This window comes from Macaca mulatta, chromosome 6 (assembly GCF_049350105.2).
Source record: "Macaca mulatta isolate MMU2019108-1 chromosome 6, T2T-MMU8v2.0, whole genome shotgun sequence".
In the NCBI taxonomy this organism is placed as follows: Eukaryota; Metazoa; Chordata; class Mammalia; order Primates; family Cercopithecidae; genus Macaca; species Macaca mulatta.
This window is the reverse complement of record NC_133411.1, coordinates 106,644,248-106,672,187: the sequence shown is the minus strand read 5'-3', so window position 1 is coordinate 106,672,187 and position 27,940 is coordinate 106,644,248. Positions and strand designations below refer to the sequence as shown.

At 36.5% G+C, this 27,940-nt stretch overlaps 1 long non-coding RNA gene across 1 annotated transcript in view; it reads right to left on the bottom strand.

Annotated features, from left to right (window-relative positions):
* Positions 1-26,152, bottom strand: part of LOC114678700 (uncharacterized) — an 81,988-nt gene extending 55,836 nt beyond the window's left edge. Inside the window, exon 1 of the long non-coding RNA XR_003730162.2 lies at positions 25,910-26,152. This is a non-coding gene — a long non-coding RNA (uncharacterized LOC114678700). The remainder of the gene's footprint in view (positions 1-25,909) is intronic.
* Between the last annotated feature and the right edge of the window lie 1,788 nt (positions 26,153-27,940).

Sequence of the window (27,940 nt, the reverse complement as noted above, 5' to 3'; positions counted from 1 at the left end):
TCTGTGAAGTATACTAGACTGATAATCAGCAAGATTAAATTGGGTGTTCTGAGCTGGATAATACTTAACTATACCCAAGTAATCTTTGCATCATGACTACTATATATAAAATAACAGAAAAACTATTATCAAACATTTTTATTTGTTAATAATTGCCTTCAATTTATGTTAACTTTTATTTTCCTTTTGGTTTTCTATGTCTTCTACAGCTTTCCATTTTACCAGGCTCACCCTAACTTGTTTTATGTTTAAGATCAGATAACATTTTCCTTAAAACTCTAAGTATATGTTTCAAATTGAATGAAAATTCTTCAGAGAGATAAATAAAATTAAACAATAGGACAAAATCAAATGCACTTTCCCCACCTCTCCTTCATCTTAAAGATATGTTTGTGAGGGCACTCTGATGCAATCAATTTCTCATTGAATCCAGTGATCTCTGGAACTATTAAAAGACAGATAAAAGATATCTAAAAGATAAACAAAAATAAATTAATAAATTACATAAAATAAAAAATTTAGATACTAGTAGATATCTAAAAGGCAGAAAACTAGAGAGGAAAGGTGATGGCACTGATAAACAAAGGTGAAGTTAGTTAACACTTGCCGAAGTCACGGACAATTTTGGGGAAGTTAATAATTTTAAAGTATATTTCCAAGGCTCCATTTGGACCTAGCATCTATTCTGTCTGTTAATATCACCGACACCATCACTATCACTCTTTCGTTGATAGTATAAAGATCTTCCATTTTATGTTTAAGTAATGTTAATTCCATACCTGGATAATTGTAAGCACTATTTAATGCAATCGTATTTCAGGAGAAAAAAAAAATTGATTTTTAAAACAATGCCTCCAGCTCACTGCCCTTAACTAATCAGAAAGGTTAGATTAACTAGCTACCAATAATTGAAGTACAAAATACACAGCTTTACAATTTGTGTAAGAGATATTGATGAGATGTTTTAAATTAATTTTCCTTTTCACTTCTGAAGCACCTATCATCGATCTCCTCCATGACATGACAACCTTAAACAACAAAAATATGACCCAAGGAAGAATAGGGTGTGAAAATGCCTGACCGTGGCTCCTACATAAATTCAGTAGAGAAAATAAACCTTGGAAAATGCATTTGCAGGTAAATGTTAGGTGTCATCAATACTAAATAATAGAATAAATATTTACTTATCTAATGAAAAAGTGTGAGTTTCATGGTTGAAATTTTTATTTTATTTTATTTTATTTTATTTTATTTTATTTTATTTCTTTTTTGAGACGGAGTCTCACTCTGTCACCCAGGCTGTAGTGCAGTGACTCGATCTCGGCTCACTGCAAGCTCCGCCTCCTGGGTTCACGCCATTCTCCTGCCTCAGTCTCTCGAATAGCTGGGACTACAGGCACCCTCCACCATGCCTGGCTAATTTTTTTGTATTTTTAGTAGAGACGGGGTTTCACCATGTTAGCCAGGATGGTCTCCATCTCCTGACCTCGTGATCCGCCCGCCTCAGCCTCCCAAAGTGCTGGGATTACAGGCGTGAGCCACCGTGCCTGGCCCCAAAAGAGTTAATTTTATATATAATTTTACTTCAGGGTTTTTCAAAGGAATGCAGCATATAGCAATGTCAACTTTGGGCAATTTATGCATAGAAAATAAATTTTCTGAGTGATCTTGGAAAATCTTTTACTTTTTATAAAAGATATGTCAGTCCAAAATAAAAACACGAAAATTCAAATATTACCATTTAAATAAATTACATATTTAATTATTTTATTTTATTTTATTTTATTTTATTTTATTTTATTTTATTTTTTGAGACGCAGTCTACCTCTGTTGCCCAGGCTGGAGTGCAGTGGTGCAATCTAGGCTCACTGAAAGCTCCGCCTCCTGGGTTCATGCCATTCTCCTCCATCAGCCTCCCGAGCAGCTGGGACTACAGGCGCCTGCCACTGTGCCCAGCTAATTTTGTTTTTGTAATTTTGGTAGACACGGGGTTTCACCGTGTAAGCCAGGATGGTCTCGATCATCTGACCTCGTGATCCACCCACCTCGGCCTCCCAAAGTGCTGGGATTACAGGCGTGAGCCACCAGGTCCGATCCCACATACTTATTTTTCTAATTTTTCTCCCAATCCTGTGCATTTGTATTCATTCTCATATGTAGTTGTAACATCATTCTTTGAAGAATGTTTGTAATTGATTACCTAGTCTTTACAATTCAACTAAGTTGGCATAACATTATTTATATTACCACATCCCAATGTTTGGGCATTTACTCTTATGACAACTTTTTGGACAAGGTTGGCCTTACCAATAATTGCCTTGCCAATAATTTTATATTCCAGGGAGAAACAATAGTAAGTTTAATGTATTCCTGTGAAAATAATAAAATCATGATTAGTAGAGAACAATGCATTGACATAATGGGATTCCTGAGCATATCTAACTATGGACACTGTTTTGTGCTATACTCTTTAAAAAGTTCTGAATTATCTTCTGTCTTAAATAACATATGTCTTGTTCTAACAGCAGAAATTGTCAACACTTAACTAGATTTAAACAAGCACAATCTTTTATATAAACCAGACTGTATTTCAAACACTGAAAGGCATTTATGCCTAGAGAGTATTTGCAAAATCACATCAGGATTTAAGTCTTCAGTTACAATATTATAAAAGGCCACAGTATTGATCCTTTTATTTCATGAGGTTATTTTTCTCTGTCTGTGTTTCTTTCATTCTCTCATTCAACAAGCATGTGCTGAGTTTCTAATGTGCATCAGGCACTGAGCTAAACCCACTGTGTGTGTGTGTGGATCATTCACTGTCTTCTGTTTCCTTCCTTCTATAAAATGGTTTAAGTATGTGTGTTTCTGTTTCTCTGCTTCCAACTTATCTCAGAATCTTCCATCCACTTTACATGCTTTTCTATCCACCCATTTTCTATTTTCCTTCCTTGCTTTTTATTCATCTGACATTCTTTTTTATCTAGCCATTCCTTAATTCAAAGATGTGTTTGGTCTTTGTATTTAGTGAATAGTTTTGTAGTTTCCATTCTTAATTTTCAAGAATGATGTTGGATATTTCACACAGTTCATTTTTTAAGGTAAATGGAACATATACATTTATTTAATGCAATTAATCATATAATGGCAATCTAAAATAACTATTATATAAGATAAATAATATCTAATAACAAGTAAAAATTTACTGAATTTTTAAGTAATTAATAACATAGTCTATAATGTGAATTTTATTATAAACCAAAAGTCTGTACAATATTGGACTACATAATTATACCATCTTATTTTTTGTTTAAATAATCTATTTTAAAAGATAGGCTTTACCAAAATATGTGTATATTATTTTGTATTCAAATGACATTTCAATATTTCTAATTGAGATTGTAAAATTTATTTAAAGCAGGCTATTTCCTATCCTGCTTAGTGCAGAGATATACTGGTCCTCTTTTTTCCACATATAACAACATTAATATTAGAAAGAAAATAGATAGTAGCACAAAGTAAATGCTATAAACATAACTTGGGGAGCATAGAAGAGGTCTAGGTCTTCTCGAAAAAGATGAGCATTTCACAGCTTAAAAGAAAGGAAGAGAAAAAAGCTGCAGGTGATGGAAGCCAGAGGTTAGTAAGAAAAAAATAAATAAACAAGGTGCCGCCTCCAATCTGGTCCACTCCATCCACTGACTTTGCCAGAGTCTCAGGATCTGAAACAGAATCCACAGCATCAGCTACCACTGACCATGCATTGATAGAGGCAAAGAGCCATTTCAGACTTGATTCAGGTGTCCTATGGTAAAAACTTCTCACTTTGCCGACTCTCCCTCAGGAGTGTCTCCTGTCTCTGCCCAAAGCTTATCTCGGCCCCATCCAAATTATTCTGGACTACTTTTCAATAGCCCAAGATACTCATAATCCTCTTAAATGGAGGGTGGGGCCCTAGACACTGAGGCAGGTAGCAAGACTATGGAAGGGGAGCCTCCGTGTGCCTTAAGAGGACAGAACAAACTTAATTTTCCCAGAGCTAGGACAAAGATGGAGGAGGGGCATTCAGTATAGAGGTGTAAGTGGCATAAAAGACAGAAACAAAAAACCAGGTTCTCATTTCTACTTCGAGGGACTTAAATCTAGTCCTCTGGATTTTTCCTTTCTCTTGTCTCTCTTTTCACTCCTTCTCCTTAGTTGGAAGCACATTGGCAGAGTAATCAAAATCAATGTTGGTTTTTTTTTCCCCCAAGTATTTCAAGGTTTCTACACAGGTGATCGATATAGAAAATACTGCAAACTTCAACTGTAGATTTCTCAAGGATAAATTTCTGACAGATGTCAATCAAGTGGTGGGGATTTGAATTCAGTACAACAAAAATTTCCAAGAGTGCTAGATAAAAATGGCATTTTGTAGCAATTAGCATCTCTCACTGAAAGAGCTCAAGTACTCACTAGAAGATAATTACTATCTCATATTCAAATCCCCACTGGTGTGAAGATGAAAATGATTTCATGATTGGGCAACTGATTGTTTTGTTTTGTCTTGGGAAATAAAAAAGTGTGTTACTTTCTGAGATCTAACACAGAACACCTGTTTCCTACCAAGCAGAGACTGGTAAAAAGTGCCTTCTGTAAGAACTTGGCACTTTTATTTCATAATCTAAAATGTATATTGACAAATAAAAGAATAAACATTTTATATTTAATATTATTATTCTGCCAATCTTGAAAAATTTGAATCTTTATAAAGAAATAGGCATATAGGAACTGGAATATTTTTATTCCATAATTTTAATTTTTTACTCAAGAAATACAAAAAATATGTAATTACAGATATTAGCATATTTCTCTACCTAAATGCTCAGACACTTCTTTGTATCACATACAAATACATCCACACCAATACATACATAGTTATCTATTCAATTTTTTTTTTTAATTCCATTATACTACATGCCTAAAACTAGTCTAGGCACTGGGAATACTGTGAACAACCCAAAAAAATTCCTGATAACACAAATTTTATGTATTTTTAAGTAAATACTCATGAAGCTTTGTACATTATTCTATTAAACAAACAATAAACTTCAAGAATGACAATAAAGATGTTTCTTCTGTTGATATAAATTTTCTTTAAATTGGTATATTTATAGCAATTGTTATACTATAACAATTATAGTTGTGCTCATATTTAATGGTATACATAGTCATGGTCCTAATGGGATTTAAGCATATATAGGAGGTAGCTTACTCAAAAGGCTGAGATGAATATTTACTTTGTACACAAAAGTAATACCTAGTGTTCTCATTTGGGTCATTCACTATTTAAACTTCAAATTTTCAGTGACCCCATATATTTGCATACTCTTTAAGTTTCATTATAATGTATACACCACACACAAAAGCATGCACGCACACACACACATATACACAGATTTCCTGATCTTTCTTACCAGTGTAGTTTGAGTGTAGGAAGGCTCCTATTATTTCCTTTAATATATGCCTCTTTATAAATTTAGTAGAGAGTTTTGGCAGCACCTACTAATCCTGAGCTCTGTTTCCCTGGTTGTTGAAATGCATCAAACCACAGATCACTGAGCTATGACTGGCTTTCTCTTTTTTAATTTTTATTTCAATATTTTTGGTGGTACGTGTGGTTTTTGGTTACATGGATATGTCATTTTTGTTAACTTTTAAGTTCAGGAGTAAAAGTGCAAATTTGTTACCTAGGTAAATGTGTGTCATGGGGTTTGTTGTACAGATTATTTCATCACCCATATATTAAGCCTGGTACCCATTAATTGTTATACCTGATCCTCTCCCTCCTCCCACTTTCCATCCTTTCAAAAGGCCCCAGTGGGTGTTGTTCTCTTCTATGTGTCCATGTGTTCTCATCATTTAGCTCCCACTTTCAAGTGACAGCAAGAAGTATTTGGTTTTCTGTTTCCACATTACTTTGCTAAAGATAATGGCCTCCAGCTCCATGCATGACCCTGCAAAGGGCATGATCTCATTCTTTTTTATGGTGAAATAATATTCCATGGTGTATATGTACCACATTTTCTTTATCCAGTCTACTATCGATGGACATTCAAGTTGATTCCATGTCCTTGCTATTGTGAGTAGTGCAGCAATGGACATATGCCTACATGTCCTACATAAAAAATTATATTCCTCTGGGTATATATGCAGCAATGGAATTGCTGGGTCAAACGGTATTTCTGTCTTTAGGACTTTGAGGAATCGCCACACTGTCTTCCACAATGGTTCAACTAATTTACACTTCCACCAACAGTATAGAAGCATTCCTTTTCCTCTACAATCTCACCAGTATCTGTTGTTTTTTGACTTTTTAACAGTAGCCATTCTGACTGATGTGAGATGGTATCTCACTGTAGTTTTGATTTGCATTTTTCTAACGATCAGTGATGTTGAGCTTTTTTTCATATGATTGTTGGTCGCATATATGTCTTCTTTTGACAAATGCCTGTTCATATCATTTGCTCACTTTGTAATTAGACTGTTTTTTTCTTGAAAATTTGTTTAAGTTCCTTATAGATGCTGGATATTAGACCTTTGTCGGATGCATAGTTTGCAAAAAATGTTCTTCCATTTTGTAGGTTGTCTGTTTACTCTGTTGATAGTTTCTTTCGCTGTGTAGAAGCTCTTTAGTGTAATTAGATTCTAATTGTCAATTTTTGTTTTTGTTGCAATTGCTTTTGGTGTCTTTTCATGAAATCTTTGCCCCTGCCCATGTCTTGAATGACATTGGCTAGGTTGTCTTCTAGGATTTTTATAGTTTTTGGTTTTACATGTAAGTATTTAATCCATCTTGAGTTAATTTCTGTGTAAGGTGTAGGAAGGGATCCAGTTTCAATCTTCTGCATATGGCTAGCCAGTTCTCCCAGCCACGTTTGTTGAATAGGGAATCCTTTCCCCAATGCTTGTTTTTGTCAGCTTTGTTGATGATCAGGTAATTGTAGGTGTGTTGTTTTGTTTCTGAGTTCTCTATTCTGTTGCATTGGTCTGTGTGTCTGTTCTAGTACTAGTACCATGCTGTTTTGGTAACTGTAGCCCTATAATATAGTTTGAAGTCAGGTAGTGTGATGCCTACAGCTGTATTAATTTTGCTTAGGATTACTTTGGCTATTTGGTCTCTATTTGGGTTCCACATGAATTTTAAAATATTTTTTTCAGTTCTGTAAATAACGTCAATGATAGTGTAATGGGAATAGCATTGAAGCTATAAATTGCTTTGGGCAATATGGTCATTTTACCAATATTGATTATTCCTATGCATCAGCATGACATGTCTTTCCATTAGTTTGTGTTATCTCCAAATTTTTAGGTAGCGGTTTGTAGTTCTCTTTGTGGAGATTTTTTACCTCCCCAGTTGGCTGTAATCCTAGGTATTTTATTCTTTCTGTGGCAATTATAAATGGGAGTTCGTTCGTGACTTGGCTTTGGCTAGACTGTTGTTGGTGTGTAGAAATGTTAGTGATTTTTGAACATTGATTTTGTATGCTGAGACTTCACTGAAGTTTTTTTATCAGCTTAAGAAGCTTTTGGGCTAAGATGATGGGGTTTTCTAGATATAGGATCACATCATCTGCAAACAGGTATAGTTTGATTTCCTCTCTTTTTATGTGAATGACTTTTATTTCTTTATCTTGCTGGATTTCCCCAGCTAGGACTTCCAGTATTATGTTGAAAAAAGGGGATGAGAGAGGGCATACATGTCTTATGCTGGTTGTCAAGGGAAATACTTCCAGCTTTTGCCTATTCAGTATGATGTTGGCTGTGGGTTTGCCATAGGTGGGTCTTACTATTTTGAGGTATGTTCCTTCAATACCTAGTTTATTGAGAGTTTTTTTTAACATGAAGTAATGTTGAATTTTATTGAAAGCCTTTTCTGTGTCTCTCGACAGAATATGTGGTTTTTGTCTTTAGTCTATTTATGTATGAATCACATTTATTGAGCTGTGCATGTTGAACCAAACTTGTATCTCAGGGATGAAGCCTACTTGATCACGGTGGATTAGTTTTTTGGTGTGCTTCTGAATTTGGTTTGTCAGTATTTTGTTAAGGATTTTTGCATGGATGTTCATCAAGGACATTGGTCTAAAGTTTTCTTTTTTGTTTGTGTCTCTGCCAGGTTTTGGTATCAGGATGATGCTGGCCTCATAAAATGAATTAGGGAGTAGTCCTTCCTTTTCAATTTTTTAGAATAATTTCAGTAGGAATGGTACTAGCTCTTCTTTGTATATCTGGTAGAATTCAGCTGTGAATCTGTCTGGTCCTCGGGTTTTTTTTTTTTTTTTTTGGTCAGTAGGTTATTTATTATGGCCTCAATTTCAGAACTTAATATTGGTCTATTAAGGGAATCAGTTTCTTCCTGATTTAGTCTTGGGAGGGTGTATGTGTCTAGGAATTTATGTATTTCTTCTAGATTTTCTAGCTTATGGGCACAGAGTTGCTCATAATATTCTCTGGTGGTTATTTGTATTTCTGTGGGGTTACAGGTAATATCCTCCTTATCATTTCTGATTTTGTATATTTGAATATTCTCTCTTTTCTTTATTTCTCTAGCTTGTGTTCCATCTATTTTATTAATTTTTTTCAAAAAACCAGCTCCTGGGCTTGTTGATCTTTTGAATGGTTTCTCGTGTCTCTATATACTTCAGTTCAGCTCTGATTTCGGTTATTTCATGTCTTCTGCTAGCTTTGAATTTGTTTGCTTTTGGTTCTTTAGTTCTTTTAGTTGTGATGTTAGGTTGTTAGCTTGAGATCTTTCTAATTTTTTATTTGGGCATTTAGAGCTATACATTTCCTTCTTATCACTGCCTTAGCTGTGTCCCAGAAATTTTGGTATCTTGTATCTTTCTATTAGTTTCAAAGAACTTGTTGATTTCTGCCTTAATTTCATTATATACCAAAAAGTCATTCAGGAGCAGGTTTTCAATTTCCATGCAATTGTATCATTTTGAGTGAATTTCTTAGTCTTGAGTTCTAATTTGATTGCTCTGTGTTCTGAGAGACTGTTTTTATTTCAGTTCTTTGGTATTTGCTGATAAGTGTTTTACTTCTGACTATATGATTGATTTTAGAGTAAATTCCATGTGGCTATAAGAAGAATGTATATTCTGTTGTTTGGGGGTGGAGTGTTCTGTAGATGTCTATCAGGTCCATTTGATCCAGTGCTGAGTTCAGGTCCTAAATATCTTTGTTAATTTTTTATCTCAATGGTCTAATATTGTCAGTGTGGTATTAAAGTCTCCCACTATTATTGTGTGGGAGTCTAAGTCTCTTTCAAGTCTCTAAGAACTTGCTTTATGAATATGAGTGCTCCTGTGTTGGGTGCAAGTATATTTAGGATAATGAGATCTTGTTGAATTGAACACTTTACCATTACGTAATTCCCTTCTTTGTCTTATTTTTTTTTTTTTTTATCTTTGTTGGTTTAAAGTCCGTTTTTTTCAGAAACTAGGATTGAAACCCTTGTGTTTTTCTGTTTTCCATCTGCTCAGTAGATTTTCCTCCATTTCTTTATTTTGAGCCTATGTGTGTCACTGCATGTGAGATGGGTCTCTTGAAGACATATACCAGTATGTCTTGGTTCTTTATCCAGTTTCTCACTCTGTGTCTTTTAATTGGGACATTTAGCCCATTTACATTTAAGATTAGTATTGATATGTGTGGATATAATCCTGTCATTATGATGTGAGCTGGTTAGTTTACAGACTTGTTTATGTGATTGGTTTATACTGTCACTGGTCCGTGTGCTTCATTGTGTTTTTGTAGTGGTTGGTAATGGTCTTCCTTTTCATATTTAGTGGTTCCTTCTGGAGCTCTTGTAAGACAGGCCAGGTGGCAACAAATTCCCTCAGCATTTGCTTCTCTGAAAATGATCTTATTTCGTCTTTGCTTATGAAGCTTAACTTGGTCAGATATGAAATTCTGGGTTGGAATTTGTTTTCTTAAAGAATGTTGAATATTGGTCCACAGTCTTTTCTGGCTTGCAGGGTTTCTGTTCAGAGATCCACTGTTAGTCTGATGGGCTTCTCTTTGTGGGTGACCTGACCTTTCTCTCTAGCTGCCTTTAACATTTCTTCTTTCATATCAACCTTGGAGAATCTGAGGATTATGTGTCTTGGGCATGAGCTTCTTGTGAAATATCCACTGTGATTCTCTGCATTTCCTGAATTTGAACGTTGGCCTTTCTGGGTAGGCTGAGGAAGTTCTCATAAATGGTATCTTGAAATATGTTTTCCAAATTTGTTCCATTCTCCCATGTCTTTCAGGTACATCAGTCATTCATAGATTCAGTTTCTTTATGTAATCCCATATTTCTCAGAGGTTTTGTTCATTCGTTTTCAATATTTTTTCTCTATTCTTGTATGCCTGTCTTATTTCAGAAAGGCAGTCTTCAAGCTCTGAGAATCTTTCCTTTGCTTGATCTATTCTGCTATTAATACTTGTGATTACAATATAAAATTCTCATAGTTGTTTTCAGCTCTATCAGTTTGACTTCATTCTTCTTTATACTGGCTATTTTCTCTGTCAGCTCCTGAAATGTTTTATCGTGCTATTTAGTTTCTTTGCACTGGGTTACAATGGACCTCTTTAACTCAGTGACTCAGTGATCATGAATTCCACTTCTGTCATTTCAACCATCTCAACCTCAGCCCAGTTCTGAACCCTTGCTGGAGAGATGATGTGGTCATTTGGAGGAAAGAGGGCACTCTTGCTTTGAGTTTTCAGCATTCTTGCGCTGATTCTTTCTCATCTTTGTGGGCTTATCTACCTTCAAACTTTAAGGTTGCTGGCCTTTGGGTGGGTTTGTTTGTTTGTTTGTTTGTTTGTTTGTTTTAAACTGGCCACTTTCCCACAGGGCTTCTGTGTTTTGTGTGGGTCTGCTCTAGTCCCTAGTAACCTCAGATATTCCAGTACATGAAGGTATTGCCAGTGAAGGCTATGAAACAGCAAAAATGGCAGCCTGCCCTTTCCTCGGGGAGCTCCATCCCAGGGAGGTACAGACTTGTTACTGGCCTGAACGCAGGCCCATAGCAGGTGGCTGGAAACCCCAGCTGGGAGGTCTCACTCAGTCAGGAGGCACAGGACCGGGGGATCTACTTAAATAATCAGTCTGGCCATGTTTTTGTACAGCAGCCGTGTTGTGCTGGGGTACTGCTTCTGCTCCTGGTCAGCTTGGGCTCCCCAAAGCCTGGAGGCTGGAATGGCTGAGTCACCCAAGCAGCACAGATGGTGGTCCACCTCTCCCTCTGGGTGCTCTGTCACCGAAAGTTTTCAATTCTCTGTTGGCCAGAGAAAACTGGCAGGGTTGGCAGGAAGCCCCAGTTGGAAACTTTCACTAAGTAAGGAGGAATGAAATAGAGGACCCACATAAAGAGGCAGTCTAGTTATGCTTTCATAGAGCAGCTGTGCTGTGCTGGAGTGCCGCTTCTGTCCTGGTTGGCTTGGGGTCTCTGAAGCCCGCAGGCTGGAACATCTAAGCAGATTCCTTCCTCTAGGAACTCTGTCAGGAGAGAATTCAAGTCTCTGATCAGCCAGAGAACACCAGTGGGGGTGTCTGGAGGCCACGGTTGGGAGATTTTGCCCAGTAAGGAGGAACTGATCAGGAATGTGCTTACAGAAGCAGTCTGGCCACATTTTGGTAGAGCAGCTGTGCTGTGCTGGGGGGCCCTTCTGCCCCCATTTAGTCTGGACTCTCCAAAGCTCACAGACTGGAATGGCTGAGTCATCCAAATAGCAAAGATGGCAGCTTATCCCTCCTCCTGAGAACTCTTTCTCAGGGAGGCACAATACTGTTGCCAGTGGCTGGCTGGAATTCCAAGCCAGTGGGTCTTATCCTGTAAGGTGCCATGGATGTGGGGCCTGCAGACCATTGCTGCTTGGCCCCTAAGAGTCAGTCTCTTTCCTAGGGGTATGTAAAAAGGTCCAACCTCCCATCTTGCCAAAGTTGCAGCTACTTTTGCTGGGAAGCTCAGAGCCAGAGTATGTAAAGCTCCTGGAACTCTGCATATGCCTGAGTGGCTGCTCTGCCAAGACTCCACATAGCTTTGTATGTTAGACTGAACGCCCCGGTGAAGTGGGTTCTTGAGGGGATCTCCTGACCTGAGGGGCTGCAAAGATCCATGGAAGAAGCCTGCTTTCCCAGGGATGCACATTCACTCACCACTTCCCTGGGAGGGGGAGGTTCCCTTGGCTCTGTGTCCCTCCCAGGAGGGCTATCATTTTGACTTGCTTTTCTTCATTCTCTTTGGGTTGAGTTGTTTCCTTTAATAGTCCCAATGCAAGTACCTGGATGTTTCAGTTGAAGGTGCTATATTAACTCACCGCTTTCATTCCTTTCTCTGAGAGACATGCACCATAACTGCTTCTAGTTGGCCATCTTGGCCACTCGCAATAAATACTTGAATGGTGATTTCTGACAGTTTAGTCCACCTGCCACCCAAGAAGTGTACACTGTACCCAATGTACAGTCTTTTATCCCTCACCCTCTCCCAACATTTCCCCTCAAGTCCCCAAAGTCCAGTATATTATTCTTATGCCTTTGTTTCCTCATAGCTTAGTTCCTACTTACAAGTGAGTACATACAATACTTGTTTCTCCATTCTAAGTTACTTCACTTAGAATAATGGCCTCCAGCTGCATCCAAGTTGCTGCAAAAGACATTATTGTATTCATTTTTATGGCTGAGTAGTATTCCATGGTGACTATATAGCACATTTTCTTTATCCATTTGTTAGTTGATGGGCACTTAAGTGGGTTCCATATCTTTGCAATTGCAAATTGTGCTGCTAAAAACATGTGTGTGCATGCATCTTTTTCATAAAATGACTTCTTTTTCTTTGGGTAAATACCTAATAGTGGGATTGCTGGATTGAATGCTAATTCTTTTAATTCTTTAAGGAATCTCCATACTGTTTTCTATAGCTGTTGTACTACAATTTACATTCCCATCAGCAACGTAAAGTGTTCTCTTTTCACTAAATCCATGCCAACATCGATCATTTTTTGACTTTTTAAATTATAGCAATTCTTCCAGGAGTGAGGTGTATCTCATTATATCATTATGGCTTTAATTTGTATTTCCCTGATGATTAGTGATATTGAGAATTTTTTCACATGATTGTTGGTCACTTGTATATCTTCTTTTGAGATTTCTTCTATTCATGTCCTTTGCCTGCTTTTTCATGAGATTATTTGTTTTTTACTTGCTGATTTAAGTTCCTTGTAGATTCTGGATATTAGTCCTTTGTCGGATGCATACTTTGCAAATATTTTCTCTCATTCTGTGGGTTTTGTGTTTACTATGCTGATTACTTCCTTTGCTATGCATAAGCTTTTGAGTTTAATTAGGTCTCATGCACTTTTTTTGTTGTTTTTGCATTTGCTTTGGGGGTCTTAGTCATGAAATCCTTGCCAAGTCAATGTCTAGAAAAGTTTTTCCAATGTTATCTTCTAGAATTTTTATGGCTTCAGGCCTTAGATTTAAGTCTTTGATCCATCTTTATTTGATTTTTGTATGGGTGAGAGATTACAATACAGTTTTCTTCTTCTACATGTGGCTTGCTAATTTTCCCAACACTATTTATTGAATAGGGCATCCTTTCTCCAATTTACATTTTTGTTTGCTTTGTCAAAGATCAGTTGACTGGAAACATTTGGCTTTATTTCTGGACTTTGTATTCTGTTCCATTGGTCTATGTGCCTACTTTTAATGCTAGTGACATGCTGTTTGTGTAACTATGGCCTTGTAGTACAATTTGAAGTCAGGTAATGTGATGCCTTCAGATTTGTTCTTTTTACTTAGTATTGCTATGCAGACTCTGTTTTGGTTCCATATGAATTTTAGGATTGTTTTTCCTAGTTCTGTGAAGAATGCTGATGGTATTTTGATGAGAATTGCATTGAATCTGTAGGTTGCTTTAGGCAGTGTGGTCATTTTATACAATATTGATTCTCTCTATCAATGAGCATCGATGTTTTCATTTGTTTGTGTCATTTATGATTTCTTTTAGCAGTGTTTTGTAGTTTTCCTTGTAGAGATCTTTCACCTCCTTGATTAAGTATATTCCTCAGTATTTTATTGATTGATTGATTTTTGGAGCTGTCGTAAAGGGATTGAGTTCTTTATTTGATTTTCAGTTCTGTTGTTGTTCACATATAGCAGTGCTACTGATTTGTGTACATTGACTGTGTATGCTGAGACTTTATTTTATTTGTTTATCAGATCTAGGATCTTTTTGGATGAGTCTTCAGGTTACACAATCATATCATCTGCGAATAGTGACAGTTTGACTTCATCTTTTCCTGTTTAGATGCCCTTTCTTTCTTTCCTTTGTCTGATTTCTCTATCTAGGACTTCCAGTACTATGTTAAATAGAAGTGGTGAAAGTGGACATCCCTGTCTTCTTCCAGTTCTCAGGGAGAATGCTTTCAACTTTTCCCCATTCAGTATGATGTTGGCTTTTAAATAATAAAAGTCATACATGGCTTTTATTACTTTGAGGTAAGTCCCTTCTATGCCTATTTTGTTTAGGGTTTTATCATAAAGGGATACTGGGGTTTATCAAATAATATTTTTGTATCAATTGAGATGGTCATATGGTTTTTGTTTTTGATTCTATTTTTGTGATGTATCACAGGTATTGACTTGTGTGTGTTAAACCATCCCTGCATCCCTCGTATGAAACCCACTTGATCACGATGTATTTTCTTTCTGGTATACTGTTGGATTCAGCAAGCTGGTGTTTTGAGAATTTTCACATCAATCTTCATCAGGAATATTGGTCTGTAGTTTTCTTTTTTTGTTATGTCCTTTCCTGGTTTTGGTATTAGGTTGATACTGGCTTCGTAGAATGATTTTAGGGAGGATTTTCTCTTTCTCTATCTTTTGAAATAGTTTCAACAGAATTGGTAGCAATTCTTCTTGGAATGTCAGATATAATTCAGCTGTGAATCCTTCTGGTCCTAGGCTTTTCCTTTTTAGGCATTTTTAAAAATTACTGATTCAATATTACTACTTGTTATTGCTCTGCTCCAGGTTTCTATTTCTTCCTGATTTAATCTAGGGAGATTTGTATATTTTCAGGAACTTAACCATTTTCTCTAGATTTTCTAGTTTGTGCACATAAAGGTGTTCATAGTAGCCTTGAATGATCTTTTGTGTTTCTGTGGTATTGGTTGTAATATCTCCAGTTTAGTTTCTAATTGAGCTTAGTTAGATCTTCTCTCTTCTTTTCTTGGTTAATCTCACTAATGGTCTGTCAATTCTGTTTATCTTTTCAAAGAACCAGCTTTTTGTCTCATATGGCTGGCTTTCATTAGCTGGCATTGGCACTATGGGGAGTGTGGTAAAAGACCTCTGGATCTCCAGCTGTGTGACATTAAGGGCAAAGGATAGGAAAGACAGGAAAGATTAAGATTAAAAGATAGGAAAGAGAAAGGAAGAGAATTCGGACAGTTCAATGGTTCTAAGTGGCTGTCTAATATTTTCCTTCTAAGAGCCAAAATGAATAATGCAAATTTGTCTTCAAGGCTTTTCATTCACATGACTTTGAACACTAAAAGAAGTCTTCTTAGCTGAGAGCTGCTGCCACACCTGTTTGACAGGATCTGAAATTCCTTCAGTGCCGTTTTCATAGATGCCAATGTCCACAAGGCCAGGTGGGAAATGCAAGTAAGAGCAGCGGGGTTGGAGAAACGAAAGAGCAAGACCAGCACTTCACCAATAAAAACATATTATTGGAAGAAAGCAAAAAGAGGGCTTAAGACAGCTGTCTTAGGTGTATGGCCCTTCCTGCAAATTACTAGTTTTGGCTGATCACTTTTAGAATTAAAACAAAACAAAACAATACAGCTATGTAATATCACACTAATTACATTAAAGTATTTTAAATTACAGACATTTTACCAAGGAAGAAATTTATATAGTTTGTCGGCCAGGTGTGGTGGCTCAAGCCTATAATACCAGTATTTTAGGAGGTCTAGGCAGGCAGATCACTTGAGGTCAGGAGTTTGAGACCAGCCTGGACAACATAGTGAAACTCTGTCTCTACTAAAAATACAAAAATTAGCTGGGCATGGTGGTATGTTCCTGTAATCCCAACTACTCGGGAGACTGAGGCAGGGGAATTACTTGAAGCAGTGAGGTGGAGGTTGCAGCAAGCTGAGATCACACCACTGCACTCTAACCTGGGCAATAGAGCAAGACCCTGTCTCAGAAAAAAAACAAAACAAAACAAAACAACAACAACAACAACAACAAAATATATATATATATATAGTTTGTATAAAATATCTTCATTTTTAAATATTGGCACGTAATTCAAATTACATTTAAACCATTATGTACCAATATCAAAGGATACAAAAGTTAAGTTAGATAAGAAGAGTAAGTTCAAGAGATCTATTGTACAACATAGTGACTGTAGTTAATAACAATGTATTGTATTTTTGAAAAATGATGAGAATAGATTTTAAGCGTTCTCACTACAGAATTGCTACATAAGGTAATGCATACATTAATTTACTTGATTTAGCCATTCCACAATGTATATATATTTCAAAACATCATGTTGTACACAATAAATATATACAATGTTGTCAGTTAAAAAATATGTTAAACAATAAAAATACATAAATATAGAAAATGATCAAGTAAGTTCAGTAAAAAAGATATTGTTTACCAAATATGACGCATGTTCGTATGGCAAGTTGCTGTTTTATGGTCCCTGCTTTAATAATAGCTTTTAAAAAGTTATTTTAGTCAGCATTAAGTAGCTAGAAAGTGCTAAGAGATTTAATAGAGGAGAATTAATGTGTTTCACTCTGAATATAAATGACTACCAGTCCTTTTCTCCATGAGGACATATACTTAAAGAATGAGAAGGGAATGGAGAGGATATTATTATATAGAAGAAAGGGTTACAGAGAACTGTTGAAGACTACAATAACTAATCGGTAGCTTTCACAATTCTGCAGCCAGTTCTTCGACCCTTCCTCAACTCTGTGTGGAGCAAGGAGTAAGAGCTGGTCCAGAGTGAGGTTACTTTTGTGTAGGGTGCACCCTATCATCTTAACAGAAAGAGGTCTCACTGTATAATTACTTCATGGCATATTTTGTGTCTATAAATATTCCTGATACCAAAATATTTCACTCTGCTTTCCAACATCCAATTACATTTAAAAGAAGTTCCACCTAAAAATAACTGAAGCATGATCTTTGAGAGTTTATCTAGTCACAAGTATTTTTAAATGTTCCACAGACAACTATGAATCTCACTAAAGTTGGAAAATTATTGCCCCATAACTTCACAAAATTAAACAATGTAAAGCTCACGGGGTATAATGCAGTTGTTCCTGCTATAAAGGACTCATGAAATGGGGAAGATAGAGGTGACTGGGAAAAACAAGGTGGGAAGGAGTCCCTGGGTGCGAAGAAGGACACAATGTGAAGGATCAAAGTACTTTCCCTTCTGCCACCTGCCTTCAGGTCTCCTATATGTATATATGGTCTTTTTCACAGAGTCCAAATTTCCAACCTTTATCATTGACACTGTGTTCTTTTAGCCAACCTCCTTGATTTGACACTTCAGCCTTATTTTCTCATGGTCTTTCTCACTGTAGTCAACTTCCTCTAATTAACCACCTCAATCATTCCCAACTCATCATTTTTCTAAAAAATTTAGAAACAAACATCCCATTTTAATATTCCATATCTTTATCATAGTGGTGGCTGTACAACTCTGTGTGTCTGTCAAAACTCATAGAACTATATATCTAAAAGGTAAATTTTACAATATGTTTAGTATACCTAAATATACCTGACTTTAAAAATAAAGCATATTTTTAAATGTTCTATTTTCAGTCCCAGTCATTTCTTTCAGACTATATAAATAAAAGGGAGAAGAGAAGAAATATAAAAGAAGTGGGCACAAATTTGGGAAGGCTTATGGAAATAGCATACTATATGTGTGCTGTGGTATACCTTTACCAAGTTGAGTAGTTAATGTAGCTTTTATTTTAATCTCAAATTAGGACTGTTGGCACAACCAGTAGAGTATGGCTAATAAAGCATAAATTAGGGAAAAAGTGGTAAGGATACCTTTTTACTATTTTACAGTTTGAGGTTCAAGTTTTTCCTGGATAGAAAGAAAAAAATAATCTTTTTATCATTGCCAACTTTTCCAGTGGATAAAAATTACTCTTTTTAAGTAGAGATCAACTGGAGTATGCCTTTGACAGTAGACCTTCCCTTAAGGTCTCATCAGTAGAGCTCTTAGATGGTCAAAGGATAATACAATTAGCAAAGTTTGATAAACATGCTTCCTCCTCAGAACTGTTTCATTAAGTGCTTTTCTCACTAGAATTATAATGAGAGCTGTAGAACTATAGTAACAGAGATTGGGGGTAATGATTCATCAGGTTATGGAGCTCTTACAGAAGCCCAATCCCATAAATTTTCTTTAGTACACTCTCTTGGCTGAGTTTTAATTATAATAGGTCATGTTAACTTGATCAATGTTTCTAAGTCCATGGAGATACAGAGCTAAGGTATCGCCTGGAAATATTAGTTTAAATCTCATTTGTGTCCACATACTCTTATGATAAATTGCTAATGAGATTTCTTAATATTATAATTATTTCTGTTGAACACTTGATAGATTTGTTTCAGTGCTTGCCACCTCTTTTCCCTCTGTGTAAGTCAATATTTTAAATCTATATTGTGCTTTTATTTCTCTTGTGCCCACATCTAATAGCAACCTTATTTATAGGTTTTCTGTCAACTGCCTTTATCTCCCAATAGCATGGCATCTATCAGAAGAGAGAAGTGATAACACTCTCACTGACTCTTAATCAAGAATTTTCCCTGTTTGGTTTCTCTTCATAATTAGTAACTTCACTCATCTATGTTTCACAATTGCATTTCAGATGGTCTGGGCTAGGGTAATAGAAATACAAGGAAATGTGGCTACCCAGCTACCCAGCTAAATGGTGGCTTTGTAAACTGGAAAGTAGATAGTTTCTGATATCATGCAATTTTCAAATTCTGGAAAGACTCTTCTTTCCAAACTGGCTCCTTATTTATGAAATTTCTTTCACTGGTCACCTAACTTCATGGAACTTCAAGCTAATCCTCTTTCAACTCTTGAATACTTTCCTGCACTTCTGTGCTTTAAGATGCTCCAGAAACTATAACTTCAACATTTCAGATATTTGTTGAAAAAGTTTTTAAAATCAAATAACTTTAAGGAGAAATACCATTCATTGATGCCTTAATGTGAATGAGTTTTACATTTGAAGGTAGAGTGGAATGAGGGGTAGAGAAATAGAAGATTATTTTACAGTTCAGAAAGGTTGATTTTCATCTAGGATATAAAGGCTCAGGTTAACCAGAGGTCTATTTATCTCACACTCAATCTTAACTTTAAGATTTCTATTTCTTTACTGAAAAAAGCATTTATACATAAACAACAGATAAAACCTGCAGGCTAAAGGGAAGAAGGTCCTCATGTAAGAGGCCTGGTGTAAGAAAATGGGGAGCATATGTTAACCATTCAGAAAGTTTTTGAGCGATGAAATAGTGTATGGCATAAAGATCCAGAAACAACAAACAGGATAGAATTCTTATTAAGATTGTGAATCCAATGGGTTTCCTTTTCAGATAATTCAGGTACTGTTTGAAATAAAGTTTTCAAAACTGTCCATAAAGGTTAACAAATTAGTTTTGATTTGAAATATCACAAACATTTTTTCTTGCTTTCTTGAGATTAAGGCTGAAAGAGTTTCATTGCATTTTTATTAGAAATGAGCTCTTTCAGTGTGCTCTTTTAAATGCTATTAAGGGCTACCTATGGTCTGAATAATCTATTTTTATGAGAAAAAAATAATATATGGGTAAGTTACCAGATAATGGATTTTCAGATCTTCATTAACAGCCATCTGCCAAGATTTCATGTTACTACTTTAGTGTCTATGTTTAGGACACTGTTTAGTGAATCAGACTAAGAGGCAGCTCAGTTTCACAATCTAGGTCATGTGATCACAGCGGTGGAAGAGAGAAGTGGGCATCTGACCCATAGAGAGGTCCTTTGCCACCATTTCCCTAATTACATTATACATAAACTGTCTCAATTGAAAAGCTCTGATGCAGGTTTTTTTGAAATACTTGTTTGTTTCCACCTACTTTCATTGGAAGCAGCTAAATAGGAGCCCTCAAGCTGGAAATCTGAAAATTCTCTTTGATTTTCATCTATTTCTCATCTTTCACTTCCTAACAATTGCCAAGTCAATATAATTTCATCATTACTTTCTTCTCATATTTTATCACTACTGTGTTTAAGAAACTTCCCAGTATCAATGAAAAAAAGAAATATTTTTATGTATATATTTTCTTATAAATTATATATATGTTACTATCATTTCTACTACTTTTGGAGTCAGATAGGTTACTTCATCCCTCCACATATCCAGCACCCCAGACATGCTAGGAGACTCTCTGGTACCATTGTTGGTTCTTTCAAATCTTAATTCCTGCTTTTCCCTGGGCATGAAAATTCATCTCATCTTGTCTGGTTATTGACGTCATACTCATGCTTCAAGATTCAAGACTTTTCATTAAACATTTCAATGAACAACTCTGTTTCACATTCCTACTTGAGCACATTAGGCTGCGTGCCAAGTGCTGGGTGCTCACATGCGTGCTTCTCTGTCAAGTCATCTCCACACTTCTACATCAGAAATAAGAGTGACTCATAAGTGGAGTTGAACAATGAGAACACATGGACACAGGGAAGGGAACATCATACACTGGGGCATGTCACGGGGGTGGAGGGACTAGGGGAGGGATAGCAGTAGGAGAAATACATAATGTAGATGACAGGTTGATGGGTGCAGCAAACCACCATGGCACGTGTAGACCTATGTAACAAACCTGCACATTCTGCACGTGTATCCCAGAACTTAAAGTATAATAATAATAATAATAATAATAATAATAATAAAGAGTGACATTGTCTGCTCCCTTCCAGCTCTCATTTCACCTCAACTTGTGTTAGAGTTACCTGTTCAAATGCTTGTCTTCTTCACTGTATTGGAAGCTCTTAACAGAATATTTTTTAGAACTACTATGATCCTTTATGTATGAAGATTCTTTTGTTGAAATAATAAAGAAATTAATGAATAATGATTAGAATGTAGGTGAATGGACTACCAATATCCAAATATAGATTAGACACTCAAGTTTACTCTGCCTACGTCCCACCAAACACTGAATGATTGTAAAGTTATTAAATTAAGAATAAATTCGTTAAAACTCTGAGAATAGAAGGAAGAAGAAAATCGAACTAAGATTAAGGCACATTTCAGGAAAAAGAAACATTCCCATCAGAGAAAAATGCAGCAGAGGAAGGAAGTTTTTGTGTGTGTGTGTGTGTGTGTGTGTGTGTGTGTGTGTGTGTATTTTAATTTTATTTGGTTTTTGTTTGTTTGTTTCTCATGACGAAATTCGTGGTGTTGATAAATATAACAAGTCAGAATAGGAGACAAAGCACAAAATGAGATGGTTGATCAAGAACTGCAATTGCATAAGCTACACAAATCAGTGTCCTGAACAAATGCAGTAGCCATATTTACCCCCTGGGCTAACACAAGAAACATACTAAGGAAATTGAGCAATTGATACGGGTGAAGCTAGAACGTTCTAAGACTGGAGAGTTATCCCTGTTTCAGTTATCTATTACTGCATGATAAAATGTTCCAAAAGTTAGCAGTTTAGCTCATAAATATATGGACCAGGATTGGGGGCACTGAGAGTTTTCCGCTGCACAAGGGTTATTCAGTCAGCTGCAGCTGGCTTGCAGCTAGGCTGGACTAGAAGGTCTGAGAAAGCTTAACTCACATTGCTTCCTCAGTGCGCCTCCATGTGGCAGCCCTCTCTATACATGGCTAGCTTGGGCTTCTCGATAGCATGATGGCCTTGAAACAGTGGCTCTTTTCAGAAGGCCATTGGCTTCCAAGTGGTAAAGGCAGAGACCATAGATTTTTTAAGGCCCAGACTGGGAAGTTTTACACAGTCACTTCTGCTATATTCTGTTGGAAAAACAGATAACAAGGAAAGCTCAGATTCCAGCAGAGGGGAAATAGACTTCATAATTAATGAGGTCAAGGTAAAGTCACACTGCAAAATAGCCTATGGGATAACAAGTATTTTGGGAACCAATTTTGGAAACACACCTTCTGCCTTCAGTCCACAAAAAATTTCCTCTCTCATGAAAAACACACTCGTCACTTTCCCCCCAAATTTCATTCTATTACATCAGACCTAGGCTTGAGGACAATTTCTTTATCTAAATTGGGTCCAGGTGCAGATAAGTCTCTTCAGGTGTTATTCTTTGGGCACAGCATCTTATCTTCAGAGATGAATGGATAAAAAATTAAAAGACATTTTTCTTGACCCACACCCAATGTATATGGGGAAAATAGAGACAGAATAACTGCAACAGCCCCTGTCATTCAAAAAAGGAGGAAAACAGGAAACTACACAGTAGTCAGTCATCCACAGCAATTTTGAAATCCACCTAGCATATGTCGTCAACCCCTGCTGCTCTGGGGAAAATAAATGTACATAATTAAAGTCCAGCTCTGCTCTCCAGAAGCGGGTCTCCTGGCAGTGTAGCTATACCATGTTGCTGTACCATGTTGTAAAAGACATTGCCCATATTTGCAGCTGAGTGATTTTCTCAATTTGTTTCCTATGTGTGAAAGTTTGGGGGCCCATAGGCCTCACTTCATTTTGAAATCTCTTGTCCATTTCAGTCCAAACTGGTACAGTTTCTATCAAAGATATGTATCTTTCCTATACGTTGAATTATAACCCCACTCCTTAGACAAAAGACATGTATGTGCCCCTCTGCTTCAGTTTGTGAATCAGGGTGTCATGGGACAAATCATTTCATATCCTTAGGTGCCCTTTATTCAAGCAGAGATCAAAGCAATATACCACTAATTTTTTTTTTTTTTTAATTTCTTCACAAAGCATCTTCCAGGAAGATCTTTGACTTAATATTGACCCCAAAGCCACATTTTACAGGCAGCGTCTTGGATTTAATTTTGGCTCTGCATCCATTTCCTAATTTGGAGACTATGCCAGCTGGAGGAGCTGGGAATGAGACATAGTTTTATTTTCTAACCTGGCACATCCTAAGTTAAAAATAGTTCCTGTAAATTCTGCTTGAATATGAAACAGCTCCTTTTTTGGTTGATTTCTCTCACTTTATAATGGACAATTAAAAGAGGTCAGTTAAAGTTTCCAACATTCTCCCTGGAAACTTCATTAGCCATATTCACTCAAAGGCTAGGCTTCTTGTGGGCTGCTCATAGCCACTATCTGAGTGTGGTAGGGATACTAAGGTAGGCCCCTCCATACAGTAACAAGTACATCTAAAATTAAAGAGTTGAAACTACAACCACTGTATTTTGTTTATGATTCTTTGGATTGGGATTTGGGGCAGAGCAGTGCTTCTGCTCCATGTATTTTGGTCTGGGATCAATCTCTCAGCTGGTAACTGGGCTGGGCAAAAAGATCCAAAAAGGCTTTGTCTGCATGTTTGTCATCACCATGCTTCTTCATGTAGATTTTCTTTCTTTATGTGGCTGAAGTGATTTTCTTCATGGTCATCTCAGGGTATTTAGACTTCTTTCATGGCATCTCATTTCCAAAAAAAAAAAGCCTTATTAGCAAACGATATGGAAAGAAATTGCATGATCTAAACCTCAGTCTCCTGTGTTATGCGTAGTCATTTTTGTTGCATTCTCGTGACCGAAGCAGGTAACACGGCCAGCACAGATTTCTGCAGAGCGGAAATAAACTCCACATTTGATGGAGGCATGTGTGGCAAACATAAAAGTGAATTGCTCAGCTCTTCAGCAACAGGGAGAGTGATTGGTTGACATCTCCAGCTGTTGCACTCTGACTGTACCACCATAGTACACTCAAAGACCACACTTCCTGCTCTCTCAGCCAATGACTGAGAGTGGCAAGAACGCAGAGGCAGGCTCAACTTACAAGATGCAGAAATTCTTTAACTTGCTACTTTGTCCTGAGAGCTTCCCAAGAGCCTGGCATAATATTTCTAGGAACTATGCTGCCATCTGAGATGACCTATTCTGCCTTCCTTCCTTCCCTGTCTTCACAGAGGTCAGGCTTGTTTCATGGTCAGAAAACTCTTTGCATCTTATCTTCCTTCTTATCATTCCTGTTCCTCTAATGGGTGTTTTCCCCAATTAATGTTTTGCACCTCTAATCTTGGTATCTCCTTCTCAGGGGACCCAGACTAACCCAGCCTGAAAAGGTCACAAGAGAGCATGTGGGATGAGACCCTGTTGTGGCTTGCACACTAAGAGAACCAAAGGGTTTACCTGAAACCTCACAGTCAGCATGCCCTGCCAATACAGAGAGCGGACTATCAGAGAAGAAATCAATAACAGCAGAAAAGACCCATTAATCTACCTAATTTTTCATTCATAAACATGAATAAACAGCCAAACCCCACCAGACACTTGAAGTAGATCAGCATCAGAAAGGCAAGGTCTATGATAAACAAGATAAAGATGAGAATTTTCATCAGAATTTTTCTTTCCTGTGTATTGTTTTTGAAAACAATTAAGGATATACTTCTATAAACTGAAAAATGAATGAAGAGAAGCAGGGATAACTATTTTGGGGGAAAAAGGTCTAGATCCCTTAAGGTGGCCTAGAAGGCCTTCTGCAGGCAGGGCCTGGATTCACTTTCCAGTCCTCAACCTCAGGGCTGGTCTCCATACATCCTGGTGCATGACCCTCATTAAGAGCTTACAGTTTTCTCCAAGATCAGGGCTGTTCTGAGTCTCAATGTCTCAGCTCCTCTCTCATGGTACATGTGCTCAGACACATATGTCTTGAAGTTGGAATTAGACAGTAAACACTACACTCACTCAACTCTGTTTCTTCTTCTTCATCTTTTCCTCTCTTCTGGATATTGTAGAAATTTCTATACAAACCAGAATTCAGGAGACCACAGTATTCATTTATATTATATAACATTTTGTCTGAGACTTTAAAAATTGAATGTCATGATAAATGTATTCTCATGAACTCAAACTGTGAAGATTCAGTCTCTTCATCAGTAATATTGGTTTTATTTTATGTGTAAAAAAGCAGATCAATGTGGCTTCACAGATATTCAGCACTTGGGTTATATTATCTTTTGTTTTTAACATTTTCTTATACTTCTTATCTCTATGGCATAAAAGTTGCCCTCCTGAATCAAGTTCCATCTACCATTTCCAGAATAGTTAATTTTTTTTCTGGTTCTTAGTAATACATTGGTTAGTTGGTTTATATTCCTAATGTTGGAAGGGAAACAATGTAAGCTTTTTATTTCTTTGACTACAAAAGGAAGTTAACTAGAGAAATGGAAATGGACAAATTATTCTAAGTCAAAAATAGGACAGTGGCTTATATTATTAGTATGACTTTAAGTCCTGTCAAATGAAAGTCTTCTCTAGGTATGTATTGTAAAATGATGGACATAACATGAGGAAGTTTCAGAGTGATAAGCTGGACAGCTAGAAGTATTTGAGTATTATTACTTTCCCCTTAAAAACTGGAAAAGTACCAAGACAGGCCATTAAAACAGGCAGAGTGAGAAAGAAATAAACCATTGTCTTTATAGAAATGCACATATTACTTTTATGAATATTATTTTTAAAGTTGAAAGTAAAGAATATCAAAGAAAATGAGTAAAGACCAGCTGGACTTGGCAGAAGCCTAGGGATGTGCCTTCCTTCCATCTGAGATGAGGTTCCATTCTCCAGGAACGATGGCTATCAATCTTACCTTTCTGGCTCTTTGTGTCCATCTTTCATATGGGGTTGAGACTATAAAATCGCCCAGAATCCTTGCAGTCCACAGTTTAAGAACATTATGAAAACTCCAGTTGGGCTGGATCTTTTCCTTTCATTTATTTCAAAGCTATAGTTAGATTCATGTAGGTGCCAGTCAAAAATGCAGTCTATTCAACCCATACATATGAAATCAGCAGAGTGCCTCTAGCAACCACACTGCGGTAACCATACTGTCCACAATCTCAATTCAAATTCCAATGTTATGCTCAGACAAAAAGTGCTCTTCTTTTTTGCACTTAAATATAAGAGCAAACCGGTAGAGTGGGAAAGAACATGTTTATAAGCCTAAAAAATCCTCTTATTGTTCTAATTAGCATATATACATAAACATGAATTCATCTCAATGTGTGACACCTAATTTATGAGTAAAAATGCTATGTGAAAGTTCCAAATACTTATTCAAGTGAAATGTTTTACATATTGATACATTTTATTGTTTTTTACTTATTCATGTATAAGTGATTTGGAAAATGATTTGGAAAACATTCAGCATCTTAATGGAAATAAATACCAGAGTTTTGCCTACAGGGATGATTTTATATTGACAGAGAAAGAGAGAGGAAGGAAAGGAGAGAGGAGGAGGAAGGATGTGAGATGAGGCAAGGAAATGGAAGGCAAAACTGCAGTGCCTGAAGCAAGTCTGTCATGATTCTTATTCCCACATAATTTTAAAAAGCACTAACAGTTGTGCTTTGTTATTCAATAACATAATTACTTTACAATTACCTGTATTCTAATTTTACCTCGAAAGAGTGTGTAACTAAAAGAAACAAGGGTGGCATTGGTGAAAATAACACACAAATATACATTTTAAAAATATTAGATACATTTGAAATCAAAGAAGTGAAAATGCTTAAGAAATCTGTTTATGCACCAAAATCTATGTGCATGAGAGCACATGTGAAAAATCAGGCTGTGATTCCAAGTTGTGGTTTAACATCCAGAATTTTATAAGGTTATTAAGTTGTACCACAGTATCTATTAATTACTGACCTTTGCCACAGAAACTTGGCATGAACTGTTCTCTTCAGCAAATGGATACAGCAAGAGACCCTCTGGTTTCTGTTAGATTTATACAGAATATCGAGCTGATCAAGTCATGTTTATGGTAACTGTCCAAATAAAGACTATAGAAAAATATGATAAATTGGCCTTAAAGTGGAAAGTCTGAGTGATATTGATTAAGTGGCCTGAAAATTTAATTTCAATTAAACCATTCTTAATGAACTTCCTGGCTATTAGGCAGTTCTTTGCTTTGTTTACCCTATTAGTGTAAGAAAACTAGGAAAATGCCATAATGATACAGGAAATGCCAAACATACCATAATAGAAGACATAGACTCTGGATGAGATTTTTTATATGGTATCATTTTTCTGCTTTACATTTTTCAACAGTAAACTTGGCATCTGTCCAATACTTATGATGTTTTATGTATGTGCAAAATCATTCCATTCTCAAAAGTATCCGATGAGCCTGCCAGCATTATTATCCCTATCTTTTATATAAAAACATTGTGGTATGGAGAGGTAAACAACTTGTCACTAGTCACACAGCCTCCCAGTAGCTTTGTCCGAAATATCTTTCATAACACACAAGGCCCATTCTGATGTGGTCTCTGGTATATATATAATTTTTCTGGTACATATATGTGGCCTCTGGTCTCCTCAAGAGCCAGGCTTCCCTTCTTTTAAAACCCTGCCGGTCACCATGCTAAATTTCTTCAGTTCTTTGAACAAGTGATACCCTATTGGAGAATAATAAATTATTTCTGCCTTCATCTTGCAATGGTTATAATAATATTGAATAATTGTTCGCTATGAAATAATACCAGATGGATTTGTCTTTCTATATAGCAACTTTCAATTAATAGGTCAGTATTATTATGTGGTCCCCTCCTTACCATGCTGAGATATAATAGTATAAAATTAATTAAGTAGACATATTTAGAAAAAATATAGAAAA